The 19,269-nt window shown below is 38.4% G+C and overlaps 1 long non-coding RNA gene and 1 pseudogene across 2 annotated transcripts; both read left to right on the top strand.

Moving 5' to 3' along the window:
* The first annotated feature begins 2,755 nt into the window (after positions 1 to 2,755).
* On the top strand, positions 2,756 to 18,238 carry LOC148082602 (macrophage mannose receptor 1-like; annotated as a pseudogene). Its single transcript, XR_015710951.1, has 26 exons — positions 2,756 to 2,886; positions 2,952 to 3,345; positions 4,674 to 4,681; positions 9,844 to 10,017; positions 10,416 to 10,571; positions 10,831 to 11,134; positions 11,505 to 11,662; positions 11,726 to 11,842; positions 11,907 to 12,022; positions 12,090 to 12,238; positions 12,697 to 12,899; positions 12,961 to 13,073; positions 13,146 to 13,227; positions 13,295 to 13,436; positions 13,871 to 13,878; positions 13,943 to 14,007; positions 14,079 to 14,179; positions 14,261 to 14,396; positions 15,347 to 15,458; positions 15,544 to 15,713; positions 16,243 to 16,348; positions 16,531 to 16,763; positions 16,833 to 16,998; positions 17,079 to 17,256; positions 17,784 to 17,981; positions 18,042 to 18,238. The product of XR_015710951.1 is annotated as a macrophage mannose receptor 1-like (transcript).
* On the top strand, positions 5,010 to 6,033 carry LOC148082603 (uncharacterized). Its single transcript, XR_015710841.1, has 5 exons — positions 5,010 to 5,137; positions 5,241 to 5,309; positions 5,390 to 5,452; positions 5,542 to 5,702; positions 5,781 to 6,033. It is a non-coding gene; the product is annotated as an uncharacterized LOC148082603 (long non-coding RNA).
* Positions 18,239 to 19,269: the final 1,031 nt, after the last annotated feature.

The raw sequence follows: 19,269 nt of genomic DNA, 5'->3' as shown, positions 1-19,269 counted from the left end.
GGGATTTATGACACGCAGTGACAAATCTTGATGTCTGACCAATCACAGCAGAGTGGATGAGGCCCTTCCAGAGTGCATACAGTCTACTGTCTACACTGGAAGCACCCGTGATCTTTAATACTTTAGTACGTCCTGTTTATATTGCTTGTCATTCTTTAAATGAAGGGTAAACAAGGGTAAAATATGGACTTATTTTGTCATTTTCTGAAACAATTCTTCTATTCCCTCGGCACTCAGTCGCTACATGGACGTACAGTTTTAACTATGACTCTAAAAAGGAACAGATTACTCAGAAAATAATCCCAACACTTGGTCGACATGAGGGTGAGTAGAAAATGAGTGAAGTTTGAATCTTGGGTCAACCATCACTTCATTGTTAATAAGTGGGATCTACAAATAGCTAATGGTTTTGATATCCAGACTTGTATCCAGGAATGTAAATATAGTATTAATAACTTTTATTTTGATCTTCATCAAGCAAAACTTTTTTCATTTTCAAAACATAAAAAAAAAATGTTGACACTGCGTGATGTTGACAGTCAAATCTTTCTTGTCATGTATCAGTCTGTTGTAGCTAGTGCCCTGTTCTTTTTGGTTGTGTGTTGGGGCGGAGGCATGACCTGGAGAGACAGTAACTGGCTGATCAGGAAATGTGCTGGAGAAAATGATGAAGGCACTTATGAAGAGCATCCGGAGAAACCCTCGACACCCTCTGCATGTTACTATGGCGGCTCAGAAGAGTAACTGCAGCCAAAGGCTCCTCTCCATGCACTGCAGAACTGAACGCTTTAAGATGTCCTTTGTTCCTCTACTTCATGCTTAACATGCTTTTTCCTTTTTTTGGGCAATTTTTGAATTATTTATAAATGTTTTTGTATATGTTTGTATTTATTGTATTTATTTCTTTGGATAGATGTTTAATTGCAGCTAGACAAAATAATTTCTCCTCCGGAGGATCAATAAAGTGTCCATCCATCCATCCATGCAACTATCTATCGATGGTGTTGTGTCCTCGCTTGTCAATGCTCATAACATCGTTACTTGCTCTAACTGTGCATGTTAAACTGTAGGCTACTTGTTAAACTGTGAAGCATTTGTGGATTTGAACCACAAATGTGAATCTCATTTCAGAAACATAATTATAAATTTGACAAATATGTTTTTCTTTAGAAAATTAAAATTATGTATTTGTTCTAGGTTATTTTATTTTTTTAAAATATTTTTTGTTTGCTGGATTTTTTTATAGACGCATCTTTTAACGTTTTCCTCAAACGTACTTTTTTTTCGTGCCGCTAGATGGCACTCTCTAAGTAGAGCAAAACAAAAAAACAACAGCTTGGCAACGGGATTGTTTTACTTTATTTCATAGACTGTTGTTAACGAATAAAAAATATATAAATATTTACTCACTGAAAGTGATGGATGTATTAAAGTAATTGCTGTTAATGTAGTTGATGGTTCAACAAATATATTGATAAATTATCTGTAAACAAAGAATAACCTTATTCAAACTATTTCATACTTCTGTGAAGGTTTCTGTTTTTTCTCATCTTTTTGTCACTGCAGTCCATGTTCAGTCTACATAACGTCATTTTCTTTGCACCTTCGGTTTGAGGTGACCCAAGTGCTAAGGGACTTCTGATAAGCAGCTGCATCTCTTTTCCTGTCTGAGCTTGGCTTGTCAATTCAACTGTTCACCAGGCACTTCTTCACTTCCTTACTGGCTGCAGTTTAGCTTTCATTTGCTGTTTCATCTGGTATTTCATAAAGACCCATCTGACCTTTATGCTCGGCTCATCTGTCTTCTCAGAGTCTTTTACATAAGAGTCCTATGACTGCTAGAAGGACCCGTTTGTCTTTGTTCTGTGCTAAAGTGCTGACACGGATATTTCAGAACATGAGATTTATCGACAAAAATGTTTATTTACTGGTTTTGGATTAACCATTTTAAGAGTTTTACATCAGCTTAAAAGCTTTATGAATTATGACGTAGATCTGTATTTGGGTATAATGCATCTTCACCTTAACTATATCGATTCATCTGTATGGTTAATGGATAAAATAAACAAGGCACCTCACAATTAAAAGTGATTTTATGAACACCTGGTAAGCATGCATAGATATTAAAAGAAAATGTGGGTCATCCCGAGCGATCACCTTGCATTAGGAAGCAGGATTTCCTCTTTCTTGTACCATATATTTTCTTAAGACCCCTCAGACCCTCAGATGGGTGATGAAGCTCGAACGAGTAATTGGCTCATGGCCAAGAAGTTGCAGGTTCAATCCCAGCTCTGGATATGATTGTGTACCTCAGAAAGACACTTAACCCCAATTGCTCTGGTAAGTAATCTGGTGCGCTGCAGCCTACTCCCACCTGTGTGTGATCGTGTGAGTGACAGTTAAAGACGCTTTTAGTGCTGACAACAAGAAAAAGGAATAAATAAGTTAAATCCATTTACCATTTACTTCTGGAAACCGTATTATATTTTCATCAAAAACAATATTTAACTTTAACCTTGTTTAAATTTAATTTTAACAAATTGATTCTGATTCCATTTATATGGATTTTTAAAAAGTTATATTTTGAAGGAAATTTGTCAACGTTCAATACATCCACACACAGGTTCAGGTTCCAAGAGAAAATGTGTTTTCTCTGTCTGTGGATGCTCGTCAATGCTGAGCAGTCATGTGACAGGATATCCATCGGTGCTATTAAGGAAGGAAAACAGCATGTTCTCTTGTCATTGCTGATCACGTTTAACACTTTGGTTCACACCAACCTCACATCTCTCATGACTTGACGTGGAGCATCAGGAGCAATGTTTCTGTGTTCTCTGCCGGTGTTGCTCTGTCTCCTGCATGCTTTCTGCATCACCGCAGATATAGGTATGTATTTCTACACCTGGTCACAAGAGAAGGACCTGCTGCTGATTTGTTCTGTTCCGCTCCAGACAGCGGCTCCTTCCTGATCTTCAACAAGAACCACAACAAATGCGTGAGTGTAGAAAGTGCCACCTCGGTGACGGTGGCCCCCTGTGACCCTAATTCCAAATCCCAGCAGTTTCGTTGGGCTTCGGAGTCTCGTCTCCTCAGCCTGTCACTGAACCTCTGTGTGGGAGCCACCGAGATAAAGGACTGGGTTAAAGTTCTGCTCTTTGAATGTGATGAGAACAGTCAACTGCAGCACTGGGATTGCAAGAACGACACACTCTTTGGCCTCAAGGACCAGGAACTGTACTTCAACTGGGGAAACAAAAATGAGAGGAACATTATGGTTTATAAAGGTTCTGGGCTATTGAGTCGTTGGAGGGCATTTGGTACCAAAGTTGACATTTGCACCAAAGGGTAGGTTTTTCTTAACTCACTCTCACAGAACAGCATACTTTGGCTTTATTCAGGACCATTCCACAACTATAGGGAACCTATTGGACTCAATATAATGTCACTGATGACTGACCAACACGTCCTCACACCCGAGGCGTCGTACCGTCCGACGCCATGTAATTCCCCCTAGGTGTCACTAGGGTGACGTTATAGGGGGGACAAAAACGTCGGTTTTAGCCCACCCGGGTCACCCAGTAATATACAGAGCATTCCCCGACGGCAGATTCAAACGACCTGGGTTACATTTGACGCGTCGCCTAACTCGTCGTTGCCATGGTAACGTGACGTGACGTGTCGCTGTTGCCATTTGGCTACCGTAATTCTAAAACTATGAAGCGCACTTGAAATGTTTAATATCAAAATGCGATTCTACCCCCGATTGTGCTTAACGACCTCGAACCACTTTGAGGTCATACACGACGACCGTAAATTGGTAAAAAAAATGCTTGATTTTAATTTTTTTAAGCTTGGATTGTTCACGCATCGCGGAAGTCAAGAGGTTCTTGCTGATTAATACATGCTTAAAAGGTCCTGTAAAAGTGACTATATTGTATATTTTTAGGTGTTTCAACTCCATAATGTTGACATTGACAATGAAATTGTTTTATGAATGAGTAAAATAAAGTCTGGATGTGCTATTTCGCTTGATCCACTTTATAATCCGGTGCGCTTTTCTATAAAAATAGAACCTTTCATTGAGATTGTGTTTATGGACATATGTTTTCTTTTTATTTAGCTGCGATTATGAGCGTCTACGTGACGTTTGTCAACAGTAATCGCGATCCTGCAGAGGTGACGTCACACGCTAATAAACTGATCGTGCAGGAATGTAGAGCCGTCACACCACATGAATAAAATGAGATATTGTGCTTGTTTGTTTAAAAGCGCCATGGAATAAAGATGTAAACACCGAGTTAAGTTCTGTAGTTTAAGCGTTAGCTAAAAAGTTTTCAAATTGCACACACGCAACTTCCGCCAAACCTCCGGATGTTGACGTCAGACTTGTTGTTACTCGTCCCAGAACATGCGTTTTTGTCCTCACGTTTGTGCAGTAACTTGACGGAACCAGGTGCACGTCACTCGTCTATTGAGGTAAGATATAATTTTTGCTTTAAGTCGACTCAGAAATAATTTTTCATTGCGTGTAATGTAACTTTCTGTGTGGTGTTAACACGAGAGCTAGTTCGCTAAAACTTAGCTTTTTAAATTATAATGTAACTCACACACATATTTTGTTTGTTATTTTGAAAAATTCGAAAAAATATATTTATATTCCAATAAAAAGTTAGCTATATTGGTAGGTCATGGTAGGCGATCTATTTTATGAATATTCAAGATATTGATTTCATTTATCACTTCCACATATTAATACAGATAACAAATTTAACGTATTTAAGTTTATAAGTATACGTTTATTTTAACCCTTTTGGATGAGGGATTTGATCTGTTGTAGTTTTCTTTAAATGAATTAATATATATAAAATAATAATGAAAAGTATTTTAAATTCCAGCATAAAGAGGTAAACCAGATGGAAAGACCATAAAGGAATGAAGGAAACATGGAGAGCTTATCTCTGAATGATCAAGTATACTTGCTTGTATTTATTGATTAATTATATTTAAAAGGGAGCACTTGTATGTTTTTGTTTTGTTTTTGCATGGAAGTGACCTGCAAGAACTGCCCAGAACTCCAGACCTGCTTGACATGAAACCTTTCTCTCTGTGGTTCCTGCCAAATGATTTCAAATGTGAAGTAAGTGAGTAATATTTGTAAGCATAGTGAACACAAACTTGTAAACCTACAGCACATCCCATCATGGAAATAATCTAAAATGCAATTCTTTGTTCTTTTCTAGGTGAGTGCTGCATATCAGGTGCTGGACTAACCATCGGAGGTGGAAGCGGTCAACACATGTCAAAAGCAGGTGAGATGGTTACATCGTACACACTTTGGTCATTAAAATAGTCATGTTTGGTAATAATGTTAAATCCATTTCTGTGGCAGTACGCACTGACAAGGTTTTCTGGCTTCTGTTGTTGGAAACACTTTGTCGTGCCCGTCAAGGTGGTAGGTACCAGACTGAAGAATATTTTTCAATAGATTTTACACTTCAAATGATCAGAATCATACGACTTCATTAATACAATGTTTTCCAGGTTCTGTTGACTTTCGGACAAAGAGGATTCGACGTTGTTATGGCAATAAGGAGACGGCAGGAAGTGAAAGATTCTTGAGAAAGAGATGAACCAACACTGGTCCCTGTCAAGTCGTTGTGATTCCATGAAAGAGATGTCTCGCATGGCAGCGTCACAGCAAGGTAAGAGTTTATTTAGCAAGTGAAGAACAGAAATAGTCCAAGTACAGCTGCTCATTCTTATTGTCTTATTCTTTTAAGATGCACCATGGCCTTGACTGGTGAGGCTTTGAAGGATCTTCAGAGCATTTTAGGAGCAGCAGCAAGTCAGCGTGACGTCACTCGAACCATGACTTGGACCAGAAACTATTACACACAAGTCTACGCTGAGGATGAGAACCATCAACGTCGTGCAGATTCACTCTGATGGTTACTCGTGACATTTGTGACGATCTGTGAACAATTGTTTGATATGAAACCTGTAATAAAGCACAATTTGATATCATTTTGAATAATGCCCCCATAGTATTCATCCCAACCTGATCAATGCAGTTGTAACTTCAGAGATGCCTATAATTGATACCAATGAATGCTTAAAAAATTAAAATAAAGTTTTTATGATAACAGTTCATATCTTTTATTGTGACAGGGTGATAAAAAGCAGTTCATGTACAATATTCATATTGGAGTTAATAGCTTATCAAGCGTCAAAAGTTAAAAGTTTACTACTATTGGAATAATTACATCTATAATCACACGTAATCAATAATATGTATTGCATAAGTACAAACATAATCATACATTAGTAATCAATAACATGTACATTAATTAACAGAGGCTTGATATTGAGTCTAGTTTGAACATCATGCTCATTTTCAGACCCCCATGGGCCGCTGGGAATTAACTGGGGCCAAAAACGTGTTTTTCATGACTGATGCTCTTTTGCTCTTATTTGATCTCTGTGACCCTCAGACATATGAAACTTGGTCTGTGTGACCCCTGACACCTCTCAAATCATATGCTGGTGGAACCATAATGATAACTCCTCCCAAACCGGAAGTAGCTTCAGGAAGCACCTAAAGAAACGCCCTTGAAAACATACGTGTATAAATGGAACATGAAGAACCTCTAAAAGTTACCGGATACCATGGGGCACAGGAAGTTCATAGCAACATCAAACCACCACAGTTCAACTCAGAATGGAATCTAGTATAACATATCCAAATATCAGCTCTGCGGTCCAAGTAGAAAAAAGTTCCCAAATCCATTCCTTCCGGTTTACTGCTTACTCATATCACATGGAATGACAAAATTATGAAATTATGAAAGTTATTGCAAGTGTGGTGATTTCAAGAAAGCAGTGGTTTATGTCTATTTATATCTTAAATATCTCCACTTTGTTTTGCTGAATGTTTGTTTGTTTATGTTTGTATTTTGTTGATGTACTTTCGGTGTTGATGGTTAATAATTGAGTAGTGAAGGTGTAGGTATAGACGAGCTTATACTTCATCCTTCTTACTTTTTCGACATGTTGGGTAAATATTATTGTTTTGACTTTAATTATTGTTTGACTAATGTCATTGGTTTTGTTTGTTTGTCTTAAGTTTACTTTCTTATGTAACATGTTCGAAATAAAGCATTCATTCATTCATGATTCATTAACATATGATGTCTGCTTTGCCTGAATATTGTTCATGTTGAACTCTATGTCGATCTCAAACTAGGGTAAACAGAGACCTTTTTACAACTTTTAAATCACCAATAGTCATTTTCACAACACATTACCTGCAGTGATGATGAATACTATGGGACGTTATTTAAAATTACATCAAATTGTGCTTTATTACAGGTTTCATATCAAACAATTGTTCACAGATCGTCACAAATGTCACGAGTAACCATCAAAATCAATCTGCACGACGTTGATGGTCTCATCCTCAGCGAAGACTTGTGTGCAGTAGTTTGTGGTCTGAGTCAAAAATCTTTCTCTTCCTGCCGTCTCCTTACTGCCATAACAACGTTGAGTCCTCTTTGTTTGAAAGTCAACAGAACCTGGAAAACATTGTATTAATGAAGTCGTATGATTCCAATCATTTGAAGTGTAAAATCTATTGAAAAAGACTCTTCAGTCTGGTACCTACCACCTTAACAGGCACGACCAAGTGTTTCCAACAACTGAAGCCAGAAAACCTTGGCCAGAAGCATCAGCATCTCAGTGCGTCCTGCCACAGAAATGTATTTATCATTATTACCAAACATTTTAATGACCAAAGTGTGTACAATGTAACCACCTCACCTGCTTTTGACATGTTGACCCCTTCCACCTCCGATGGTTAGTCAAGCACCTGATATGCAGCACTCCATCTCACCTAGAAAGGAACATAGAATTGCATTTTAGATTATTTCCATGATAGGATTTGGTAGGTTTACAAGTTTTTTTGTTCACTATGCTTACAAATATTACTTACTCACTTACTTCACATTTAAAATCATTTGGCAGGAACCACAGAGAGAAAGGTTTCATGTCAGGTCTGGAGTTCTGGGCAGTTCTTGCAGGTCACTTCCATGTAAAAACGTACAAGTGCTCCCTTTTAAATATAATAAATCAATAAATACAAGCAAGTATTCTTGATCATTCAGAGATAAGCTCTCCATGTTTCCATGTTGATAAATGAAATCAATATCTTGAATATTAATAAAATAAATCGCCTACCATGACCTACCAATATAGCAAACTTTTTATTTGAATATACATATATTTTCTTCCTTTCAAAATAACAAACAAAATACGTGTGTGAGTTACATTATAATTTAAAAAGCTAAGTTTTAGCGAACTAGCTCTCGTGTTAACGCACCACAGAAAGTTACATTACAGGCAATGAAACATTATTTCTGAGTCGACTTAAAGCAATAATTATATCTTACCTCAATAGACGAGTGACGCGCACCTGGTTCCGTCAAGTTACTGCACAAACGTGGGCAACAAAAATCGGTCTTTATACAAGCAGACATCTACAATTGTATTCCATAGCGCTTTTAAACAAACAAGCACAATATCTCATTTTATTCCTGTGGTGTGACGGCTCTACATTCCTACACGATCAGTTTATTAGCGTGTGTGACGTCACCTCTGCAGGATTGCGATTACTGTTGACAAACGTCACGTAGATCGCTCATAATCGCAGCTAAATAAAAAGAAAACATATGTCCATAAACGCAATCTCAATGAAAGGTTCTATTTTCATAGAAAAGCGCACAGGATTATAAAGACGATCAAGCGAAATAGCACATCCAGACTTTATTTTACTCATTCATAAAACAATGTCAACATTGTGGAGTTGTAACACCTAAAAATATACAATATAGTCACTTTTACAGGACCTTTTAAGCATGTATTACTCTGCGAGAGCCTCTTGACTTCCGCGATGCGTGAACAATCAAAGCTTCAAAAAATACAAATGAAGCATTTTTTACCAATTTATGGTCATCAAGTACGACCTCAAAGTGGATCGAGGTCGTTAAGCACAATCGGGGGTAGAATTGCACTGTTGACATTAAACATTTCAAGTGCGCTTCATAGTTTTAGAATTACAGTAGCCAAATGACAACAGTGTTAAGTCACATCACGTTACCATGGCAACGAATAGTTGGGCGACGCGTCAAATGTTACCCGGGTCGTTTGAATCCGACGTCGGGGATTGCTCTGTATAATACCGGGTGACCCGGGTAGGCTAAAACCGACGTTTTTGTCCCCACTCTAACGTCACCCTAGTGACGCCTGGTATCTGACTTGTGATGGGATAAGTTTAGCTGCAGCAAGACTAGTAAACGTTAAAATAAAGGGCTATATATAATATGATATAATAATCTGTTCTTTCAATTGCTTCTTGAATTCATTCATTGTTCTTCTCTGGTCTGAGAAAAACATCTCACAATAAAAAAATAAACTGCGAACATGACTAAAATGATCTCTAATAGCTTCCTAATGATTGAGTTAAGATCCTGTATTCATTCATAAACAAATTGGTTTTATTAAGTGACTGATCTTTTAATTGTATTTTGATCATTTAATAAATAGTTAATTTTTGCTTTTGGTGTCCATATGTGGCTCCACATGAGAGAGATCTTCATCTTGACATGTTTGTACTCCAGCTACATATTGTGTATGCATTTGAGTCTTAGTTCAGTTTTACATTTTGTCTTTCAACACAACGTATAAAACTGCGTAGAAAAGGTTTCATGAAATGTCCAGTGATTGCTATGAGAAGCAAACTATTATATGATAATGATGTTGCTCTTGTGTCTACCTGGTGTCTCATCCCAGAAACCTTCACCATTGGAGGCAATTCTTTTGGCTCACCGTGCCAGTTCCCATTCAAGTTCAACGACAAGTGGTACTCTGAGTGCACGATGGAAGGACGCTCAGACGGACAGCTTTGGTGTTCAACAGATGCAGATTATAATAAATCCAATAAATGGGGCTTCTGTCCGACCAAAGGTAAGTTACAAATAAGTCCCGCACCTTTGCGTTCTTGTTTTCTTCAAGTCATTTTGTTGTTCTTGTTTTTTTGGCTTGATATATTTGTTATGGTAAGAATGATAGTTACTTGTAAAATAAAGTGTTTCCATCCAGTTAACAGGCTTTTATTGTCTCCCTTTTCCTCCGTATTTTCTCAAACATATTCACCAATAATCAATCGAGTAATTTAAAAACTAAAAACGTTTTTTCCTCATCTCTGTTGCATCACATACATTGATGCTATAAGAGATGGAAATTGTAGATTGCTATTTTACACAAAAAACAACATTAAAGTTCCTCCATATCGATCCCAAATACACTGATGACTCAACTTAATATACAGCTGCGCTCATTGGTAATGCTCTTTTACAATGCAGGGACCAAAGACTGGACCACTGACCCGGTCACAGGCGTTCAGTATCAGAGGAACCTGCAGTCAGCATTGAGCTGGCATCAAGCAAGGAAGAGCTGCCAGCAGCAGGACGCTGACCTCCTCAGCATCCTGGAGCTGCACGAGCAGTCTTTCATTGCAGGTGCTTCTGAAAGAGAGCATTTATTTGTGTTGCTTCAATTTTTCTCTCTATACTTTAACCGCTCTTGGTCTCTGTGAATAATTTTCCTCAATCAGCCTTGACGCCACAAGACGATGCTCCACTGATGTTATGTGTAGTGACTTTAATTGTTTGATTCATTTATTATTTATTCGTTTTTTCGCTCTTGTCAAGGTTGCCGTGATATTCCTGCCTTCGTGCATTGAATTTTATTTTAATTATAACTTTGACATTTAAACAGGATTGGTTGACAACTTGGGATCAACTTTTTGGATCGGGCTCAACAGCTTAAGTTCTGGGGGTGGATGGGAGTGGAGCAATGGACATCCGTTCAGATATTTGAACCTGTCACCTGTCCACAGCCAAGGACCAGCCAAGCTTTTGTCCAAATCTCTGGGTTCCCTTCGCTGGTCACTGTAACTTCCTGGAAAGATCCAAACACATGTGGAAAGATGCCTTGAACCTCTGTCGCAAGGAAGGAGGAGATCTGGCCAGCATTAACAACATTGAAGAGCAGAGCTTTATCATCTCACGGTCTGGATATTGTGAGTCGCACATTCCAATTCACTGGGCACCAACTCAGGTCTTCTATTGTGGACCAAGGGATTTAGTCGTTAAAAAAAAATCATCATTATTTTATTATTTTAAAATGTCTTTATCAAAATAAAAATAAAAACAACAGACAAAAACTTGGATTGAATAACACATTTTTCCAAAAAAAAACGTATTTTTCAAGGAAATAGTTAAAATCACAAAAATCAAGGGAAAATAGCTTGTAAAGTTCCCCAAGATACAGTTTTAAACATCTAAATAGACGGTATGACGTTATTTATGAGCTTCTTTGGCAAAGAGCAACAATTTAGTTTTCAATTATTAACTGACGCAAAAGTATCTTTGTCTGCCTGTGAACATCAGTACCGACAGATCAGCTGTGGATCGGGATGAACGATCAAAGGATTCAGCTGTTATTTGAATGGTCGGATCGGTCTCTAGTCACTTTCGCACAATGGGACACTGATGAGCCCTCTCATGCTGACAATCTTCAAGAGGACTGTGTTCTCCTCCAAGGACAGGTGACACGGATGATGACAACACGATGACACCAACCGTAACCGTGGTACTTGTCTGCTCCACAGGACGGCGGCTGGGCGGACCACAGGTGTGACAAGTCATTCGGTTATATCTGCAAGAAGAAGGCTTCCAAAAAAGCAGCTGATGGCGCTCAGAAGCCGAGCAACACCGGATGCAAACCCGTGAGTGCTGGCATCTCACTGGGAATTGATCAAACCACAAACGTTTCCATCATGACATCTGCAGGGTGCCATGAGATTCCGATCGCACTGTTACAGCATTGGAACTGAAATGAATACTTTTGATGGAGCTCAAAGGGAATGCTCAAGTTTTGGGGCAAACTTGGTTGATATCAATGACATGTGCGTATGTTTTGAGTTTTACTCTCAGAATGATGATTGAACAGAATTTGAACAAATCTTTATGCAGGTACGAAAACGCCTTCTTGATCAGGCTGGTGGGGACGAGGCCAGAGAAATATTTCTGGACTGGATTTTCCAACACAGATGATCCACGCATTTTTCGGTGGTTTACCCGAAGGAAAGTGACATTTACACATTTCAACGTTGGGCTGCCAGGTACAACACACCCTTCGTACTAAACAAAACTAATGCGATGTTGTCAGAGTCACCAAACCTATAACAGCAATAGACAGAGAGTGACAGGTCGGGGACTGATGTGTGAGTGTCAATAAGGTGTATGGTTAAGATCAGGGGCATCAAACTGGTCCAGAAAAGGGTCGAGATGGTGCAGAATATTGTTGCAACCAGTCAAGCACACATGAGTTAACGAATCAGGTGTGAGCTTAAACCAGCAGCACCTAACAATCAGCTGATTACAGTCTTCAGACGTCTGATTGGTTCATCTATACCTGCTTGACTGCTTGGATCCAAAACTTGCACCATCTCGGCCCTTTGAGGACTGGTTTATAACTTGGCAGGTTAGAGTGAGAGGCTAGTTAGGGTAAGACGTAGGGATCAAAAACATGTTTCAATCTTTTTACAAACATGTATTTCCATCTTATTTTTTATAAAAGACAGAAGACAAGGGTGTGTTGCCTTTACTACTGGAATCCATGCTGGACTGTGGGACATCATCACCTGCAACAGTTTTCAGAACTTCATCTGCAAACGTCTATCGGACGAAATCACGACAACAGCGATGCCTCCCACTACGCCCACCCTGTACTGTCATTCAGGCTGGACCCCTTTTAAATTTAAAAGAAGCCTCTGCTACAAAGTGAGACGTGCCTTATGTTATTCGTCTAAAGTTACAGCAAATACAATATATCATTTTAAAGATCTACAGAAAAGCAAAGAGTTACAAGAAGACCTGGTCTGAAGCACAAAGCTTTTGCCGGGCTGTAGGTGGGGAACTTGCGAGTATCCAACGCCACCAGGACATAAGTGAGCCGTATGTGGAAAAAGAAAATAGTGAGCTGGATTGAACTGTGACAGTACATTGACTCCATTTTTACAATAATAGGTTTCATTCTGATGACCAATTGTGGATCGGCCTCAGGATGAAAGGGCCCAATGAAGGCTTCACATGGTCTGATGGATCGTCTGTAAGAGAAAAACATTATTTAAGACATGTTTGTTTTGTGTCCTAATGTTGTCAGTACTATGATGCAGTTCAGCTACAACAACTGGAATTACGGAGAACCAAATAACCACAATGAAGATGAACATTGTGTGGAGCTCGCAACTTATCGAGGAAGGTGGAACGATCGTTTCTGCGACATTCCCAATGACTGGATCTGCCAGATACGGAAAGGTAACTTGTTATGAAAATATATGTGTTGCCTTTAGTTTGTAATCGTGGCATCCAGAAATAATGTGAGGACAGTTGTAGCAGGAAGAGTTTGTTCATTAGCATTGGCTCATGTTTCCAAGTTAATTTGTTCTATAAGCTAAAAGCAAATTTAGTGACCTCGCTGTCATTGAAAGTAACAGTGAAAGGAAGTTCATTTGGCGACAGGTAATGTCATCCGTTTATTTCATAGAAATTTGTATATTCCTTGCACTATTTTTTAAATATTTAAGAGTTTCTCTGCACGTTTAGAAATCTGGACCGAGATAAGCTTAGTAATTGAAGCATTTTTTCAAGTTTTGATGAAGAAAGATATTTGGAGAATCCCAGGTTAATCCAATAAACTTAACCAGTTAAAGTTTACTGATAATTGCACTTGAGTCAAATTATTTTTTAAGAAAAGGCTGTATGTCATATATACTGAAACACTTGTTTTCTGTCAGTAGTAGACCAAATTGTGTGTTTAATAGATACACAGTGGAAGCGAAATTCAGTACTACATAGGAATGATCGTGAACCTTGACAAGTCATTTAGGTACGTGTAACCTCAGCAGAAAGCGTCACATGTTCAGGATTTGTTGTTAAAAAAAGTTTCAAACCATCTAGCTGGCTGGACGGCACGCCAGTAACATACACTGCGTGGGAACGTAACGAGCCTAACTTTGCCAACAACGATGAAAACTGTGTGTCCATTTACAAGAACATGGGTGAGACAATAGCTGTCTGAGAATGGTGTTGGTGTATGGATTAGAAAAGTACACAGATACATGTCTTTGTTAATCCTTCAGGGTTCTGGAACGATATCAACTGTGGCATGAATCTTGCGTCTGTTTGTAAAAGAAGAAACAATTTCATCAACACAACTATGTCACCACTGTCCCGAGAGGAGGGTGTGCTCCAGGGTGGATGGCTTTCCACGGCAAGGTAAGAATCATGCTAGAGAAAACTGTTGGGAACTTTAAATGCTTCAATTAATATTATATTAGCTGCACCATGAATGAGTGTTTGCACTGATGCTGCCAGACCCCACTCACTGGCTCATTTACCATTCATTTAAAAAACATAATGTTACGGGTGTCATTTGAAGAGATGAATTTTCTGTAGACAAAAATAATCTTTAACTAAATTTTCCTCCTTCTTTCTCTTTTTTCCCACGAGGGGTTGCCACAGTAACTAAGATAAGTGCACCTAATCCTCCCTAGTCACATCTCTCTTGTTCTTGTCGGCTTTGAATCAACAAACCTGACTCTTAGACGAAGTAGCACTTTTGTTTTAACTAAAATATATATTTTTTATTTATTCTTAACAACTTTTGGCATGAAATCTAATTTTTACAACTAAATATTTTAAACCAAATATGTGTATATACTACAATCAATATACCATTTCTTTTTTGTACAAAGGTTTTAATTAGAATAATTCCCACCTATAAAAGTAAAGTTAGATGTATTTTAATGGCTGAGTTGTGTCTAAGTTAACCTGGTAGCGGGGCAACAAAAAACCCCACATATTTACTTTCTTGTTCAACATTTCTCATAATCTTTCGCAATTTATCAACCTTTCCTCCCGGTCTTCGTCTTCATACTTTTTTACACTTGTGACCCCTGTAAAACACTCTTTAAAAAAGAAAAAGCTTTCCTTACTCAGTTAAAAGTGAGCATCTTAGACTCTGACTCTTCTTACTCTGAGTCTTGTCTTTGTGTAAAAGATTCTATCTCTGAACCAAATATCAACTAAGTCAGTCCTCACCACCATTTCCACCCAGCCTGCACTCTCCTCTTCACCTCCCTTCATCTCTGTCTATCGCTCTCGTCTCCTTCAGTTGAATACTGCCTCAGTATGATGCACATATATTCCCTCAATTGTTGTTATAGTGCTATAAATTCACTGTGGGCGAAGACACTAAAGCTACCTGGAAGGGAGCCCGAACTAAATGCATGGATCAAGGAGGAAATCTGGTTTCCATCGTGAATGAGAAGGAGCAAGGTGAGCATTGGGATCCTTTTCATTTTCAAAGGCAAGTTTGAGTGTGGAATTCACCAGACGTTTCTCCTTTGTTTCCTTTTCTCAGCATTCATAACGTCACGGTTGGGGAATGCCGCTGAAGACTTCTGGATTGGCATGAATGACATCAACTGGGACATGCACTTTGTATGGACTGATGGAAAAGGGATTTCCTTCACCAACTGGGCAAAAGGAGAACCAAAAAAGAATCCAGATGTCTATTTGTTTGGATATGGGGTACTATCAAAGAGTTTTGAATGAAAAACAATTGATGAATCTACATATTTATTAGAAACGAGACAATCATACTAGAATCCTGTTGTGAGGGGATGCACTTCCACATAAAATGAGCCTTTTTTAGCAGCTTGCAGACTGCGAAACTCAAATCTTATCTGTTGTCTTACCTAATGATGAGTGAGAGTCAGCAAGATCCAAATGATGGCTGAATAAATAAATAACTTGTTTATATTTATATCAATAGAAGAAATAATATAGAAGGTATATTTTTCTCACATTGATTGCAGATTAATTATTACCATTCAAAGGCAATGCAGGTGTCACATATTTTGTAGTAAGAATTTCTTTGTTGGTTGTGTAGAAGTAAAAGTTGCAGAGGTGTATCAATTTAGTGAAGTGATGCAGCAGCATCAGCAGGGTTTACAGGGTTTTATTTAAAAAAAAAAAATTGTAATATCCTGGCGTCACTCATCTCGAAATCAACATCTTATTCACTCACTGATCAATGTGAACTAAATCTGTGTTGCAGGATTTCGATTGTGTCATGATGACCAGCACCGGCTCGAATCAAAAGGGACTCTGGAAGGTTGAAGAGTGTGACTTGACTTTGAACTACATTTGTAAAAGAAACATTGGTGAGTTCATGGCCAATTATAAAGAATTCAAAACATAGATCGTGAGTTGGTGTATGATGAGCTGGTTTCTGTCTTCCATTATATCACACTATTGTTGGGCAGTCAGATGGAGAGTTAATCAACAGTTGTAGAATAAGTGAGCTGGAGAAACATCTAACATGATCTTGAAACTATTGTGTAAGATTCACAGATCGCAATCCCACCCCCGACCGATTTGACAAAATCCTTCTTCAAGTTCGGAAACGACTCTTACAAACTGGTGGCACAGAAGATGAGATGGGAAGAGGCGAGGCGGCAGTGCCAGGCCGATGACGCGGATCTGGTCAGTGTCCTGAGCCCGGTGGTCCAGTCTTACCTGGCCCTGCAGATCGATAAGTACAACGAGCCAGTGTGGATTGGACTCAACAGCAATGTGGTAAATAACTGACAGTTAACGATCGAAGCAAAGCTACTGCAGAAGAAACAAGTCTCTTGTGTTCGACAGACCGCTGGTCGCTACAAGTGGGTCGATAACTGGATGCTATCGTTCACAAAATGGGGTAGGTCTGAACCCGTAGACAATTATGCCTGTGTGTACATGGACCTGGACAAAACCTGGAAGACAGCGCCCTGCACCAACACCTACTACTCTTTCTGCAAGATCTCAACAGGTTGGAATTTCCCCAAACATCCAGGAATGTGTTGCATAGATGACGATATTGAATACTTAGTCTTGGATGATATGTTTCAGTCACGCCTCCTATTGATCCACCACAACTACCCGGGAAATGCCTTCTTTCGTGCTTCGTCAGGGGGGTCTCTTGTGAGTATCAAAGATCCTGAAGAATCATATTTCATAAAACACAACGTGGAGCAGCTTTATGATGAAGCAAATTCCTTCTGGATAGGGCTGATTAAAACCCACGAAGGTGAGTTCAAATTCCAACTCACTAAAGATCGGAGTTGCTCATTGGCGCATAAGCAATGCCTGTGCTTTGCTATGCTTGGCCTTTAATGGTGCATCGTGCTAGTGTAGGTGGGTCTTTCATGACAAGTTTGTGCTGTTTGGACGGTGCCTTGGTTGTTATTATTATACTCATAGTAATCATATTATTATTATATTTATCATTATTTAATTATTGTTGTTCTACCACTGTCATACATTATTTTTATTTTTCTGTTTTGGAAAATGAAAAAAACTAAAAAATAGAAAACATGTTTAAAAAGGATGTAGTGTCTGTATAAACATTCTAAATTACTACATACAGCATAATACATGAACATGTTAAAGGTACCACAAAACTCGGAAACTGTTCAAATATTTAGTTCATCTTCATGTTTTGCAGTTTTTGTTGAACTAGACCACTCCTTGTCACGTATAATTAAAAAGCTTTTCTGAATTTTGTATTTTTATTCTCATTGAAGATTCATGTTTAAAATGAGATTCTCTTTTTAGATACCTGGATGTGGATTGATGGCTCCGTGGTTGACTTCACTAACTGGATGCCCAACGCTAAAAGGTCTGATTCTTGTGTCAGTATTTCTTCTGAATCTGGACAATGGACCACGCTTAAGTGCCACAAATACATTTCATTCATCTGCAAAATACCCAAAGGTTGGTCCTGAACAGAGTTGGCATGTTGAGCGATGTTGAGTCGTGAAAGCAGTTAGGTGACGATGAAAGATGCAAATTAACAAATGTTTTCTTCTGCAGCTCATGCGATTGAGGAGATTACCTTACATGGATCGCCTGGAGTCACCGTGACAGTATTTCTAGTAGTCATAGCCGCTCTTGGACTTGGCATCTTCCTTCTTTTCCGCAAGACACCAAAGGGCTGGTGCCCAACATCGAGGAGAACGAACAAGCGGGAGACGCTGCAAATCCATTCTGATCTACTGGAAGATATCTAAGGTTCCACTTAATAATAATACCTTGGATAATTAATAATAATTAATGACGACGAATACTGGTGACATGATTGTGTGATTTATGTACAGGTCTGTATATTTGTCTGTCAATAAAATGATCCAATAAAGCTTTTTTTACCATGAGATGAATGACCATGAAAATAGCTGGAAGGGTTATATGAAGGAAGACAAATAACATAATTATAAAGAAAGAAATGTATAAATACATAAAAGTATGAATAAATAAATCTGTGAATAAATCATCAAAATGTCAAAATAAATAAATAACTTTTGTCGAAGAATGGAGAATTTCTACAAAGCGTGCAGCTGCAAACGTAGAAATGTATCATGTAATCACACAATACTTCAGCATAACATAATAACGCGAGACTTCCATGTCAGGTAATACCGTGATATTCCTATTTTTTAAATATAATCCAATATTCTTTCATATTGTTATACCATTTTAATTGACACTGTTTATTTATTTACTTCAGATTATTATTATTTTTTTCTTTCACTTTTTTATTTACATATTTCCCTGTTCAAGATTTATTGTTTATGAAAGAAATATTGAAAATCCTGTTAATGTTAATAATGTTATCTTATTTACACATGTGAGGTTTTGCTTAAATGTTTTTTTGAAAAGATTTGAACAGACAGGAAATCCTGGGTGAAGGTACAAATTATTACATTTAATTCAAGACCAATCCTAGCAACAGGGCAACCAGCAACCTCCCTGCGTTCTAGCTTGGATACACTTCTATTTCAATCCATTTCAAGATCCTTTTTCTTTGAATTCTCTCCTACTTGTGTCAGACTTTCACACATAGATATTTATTGCTGTTGTATTTCTTTCAACTGTGTGAGTTTCTGTGCTTGGATTTTCAACTGTGATTTACCTTCTCCTCCCACCTGGGCCACTTGTTCTTTTCATCCTCGAAGCCGAGTGAGTCACACGGACAGTGTCGGCCCCCGAGGACAGCAGCGCGACACAAACTGGTACTAGTAAGAGGTTTTGGACAATGAGAGAA

The sequence above is a fragment of the Callionymus lyra genome, chromosome 4 (genome assembly GCF_982586985.1).
Source record: "Callionymus lyra chromosome 4, fCalLyr1.hap1.1, whole genome shotgun sequence".
Lineage (NCBI taxonomy): Eukaryota > Metazoa > Chordata > Actinopteri > Syngnathiformes > Callionymidae > Callionymus > Callionymus lyra.
The sequence above is the reverse complement of the archived record's forward strand: the minus strand, read 5'-3'. Positions and strand labels throughout refer to the sequence as shown.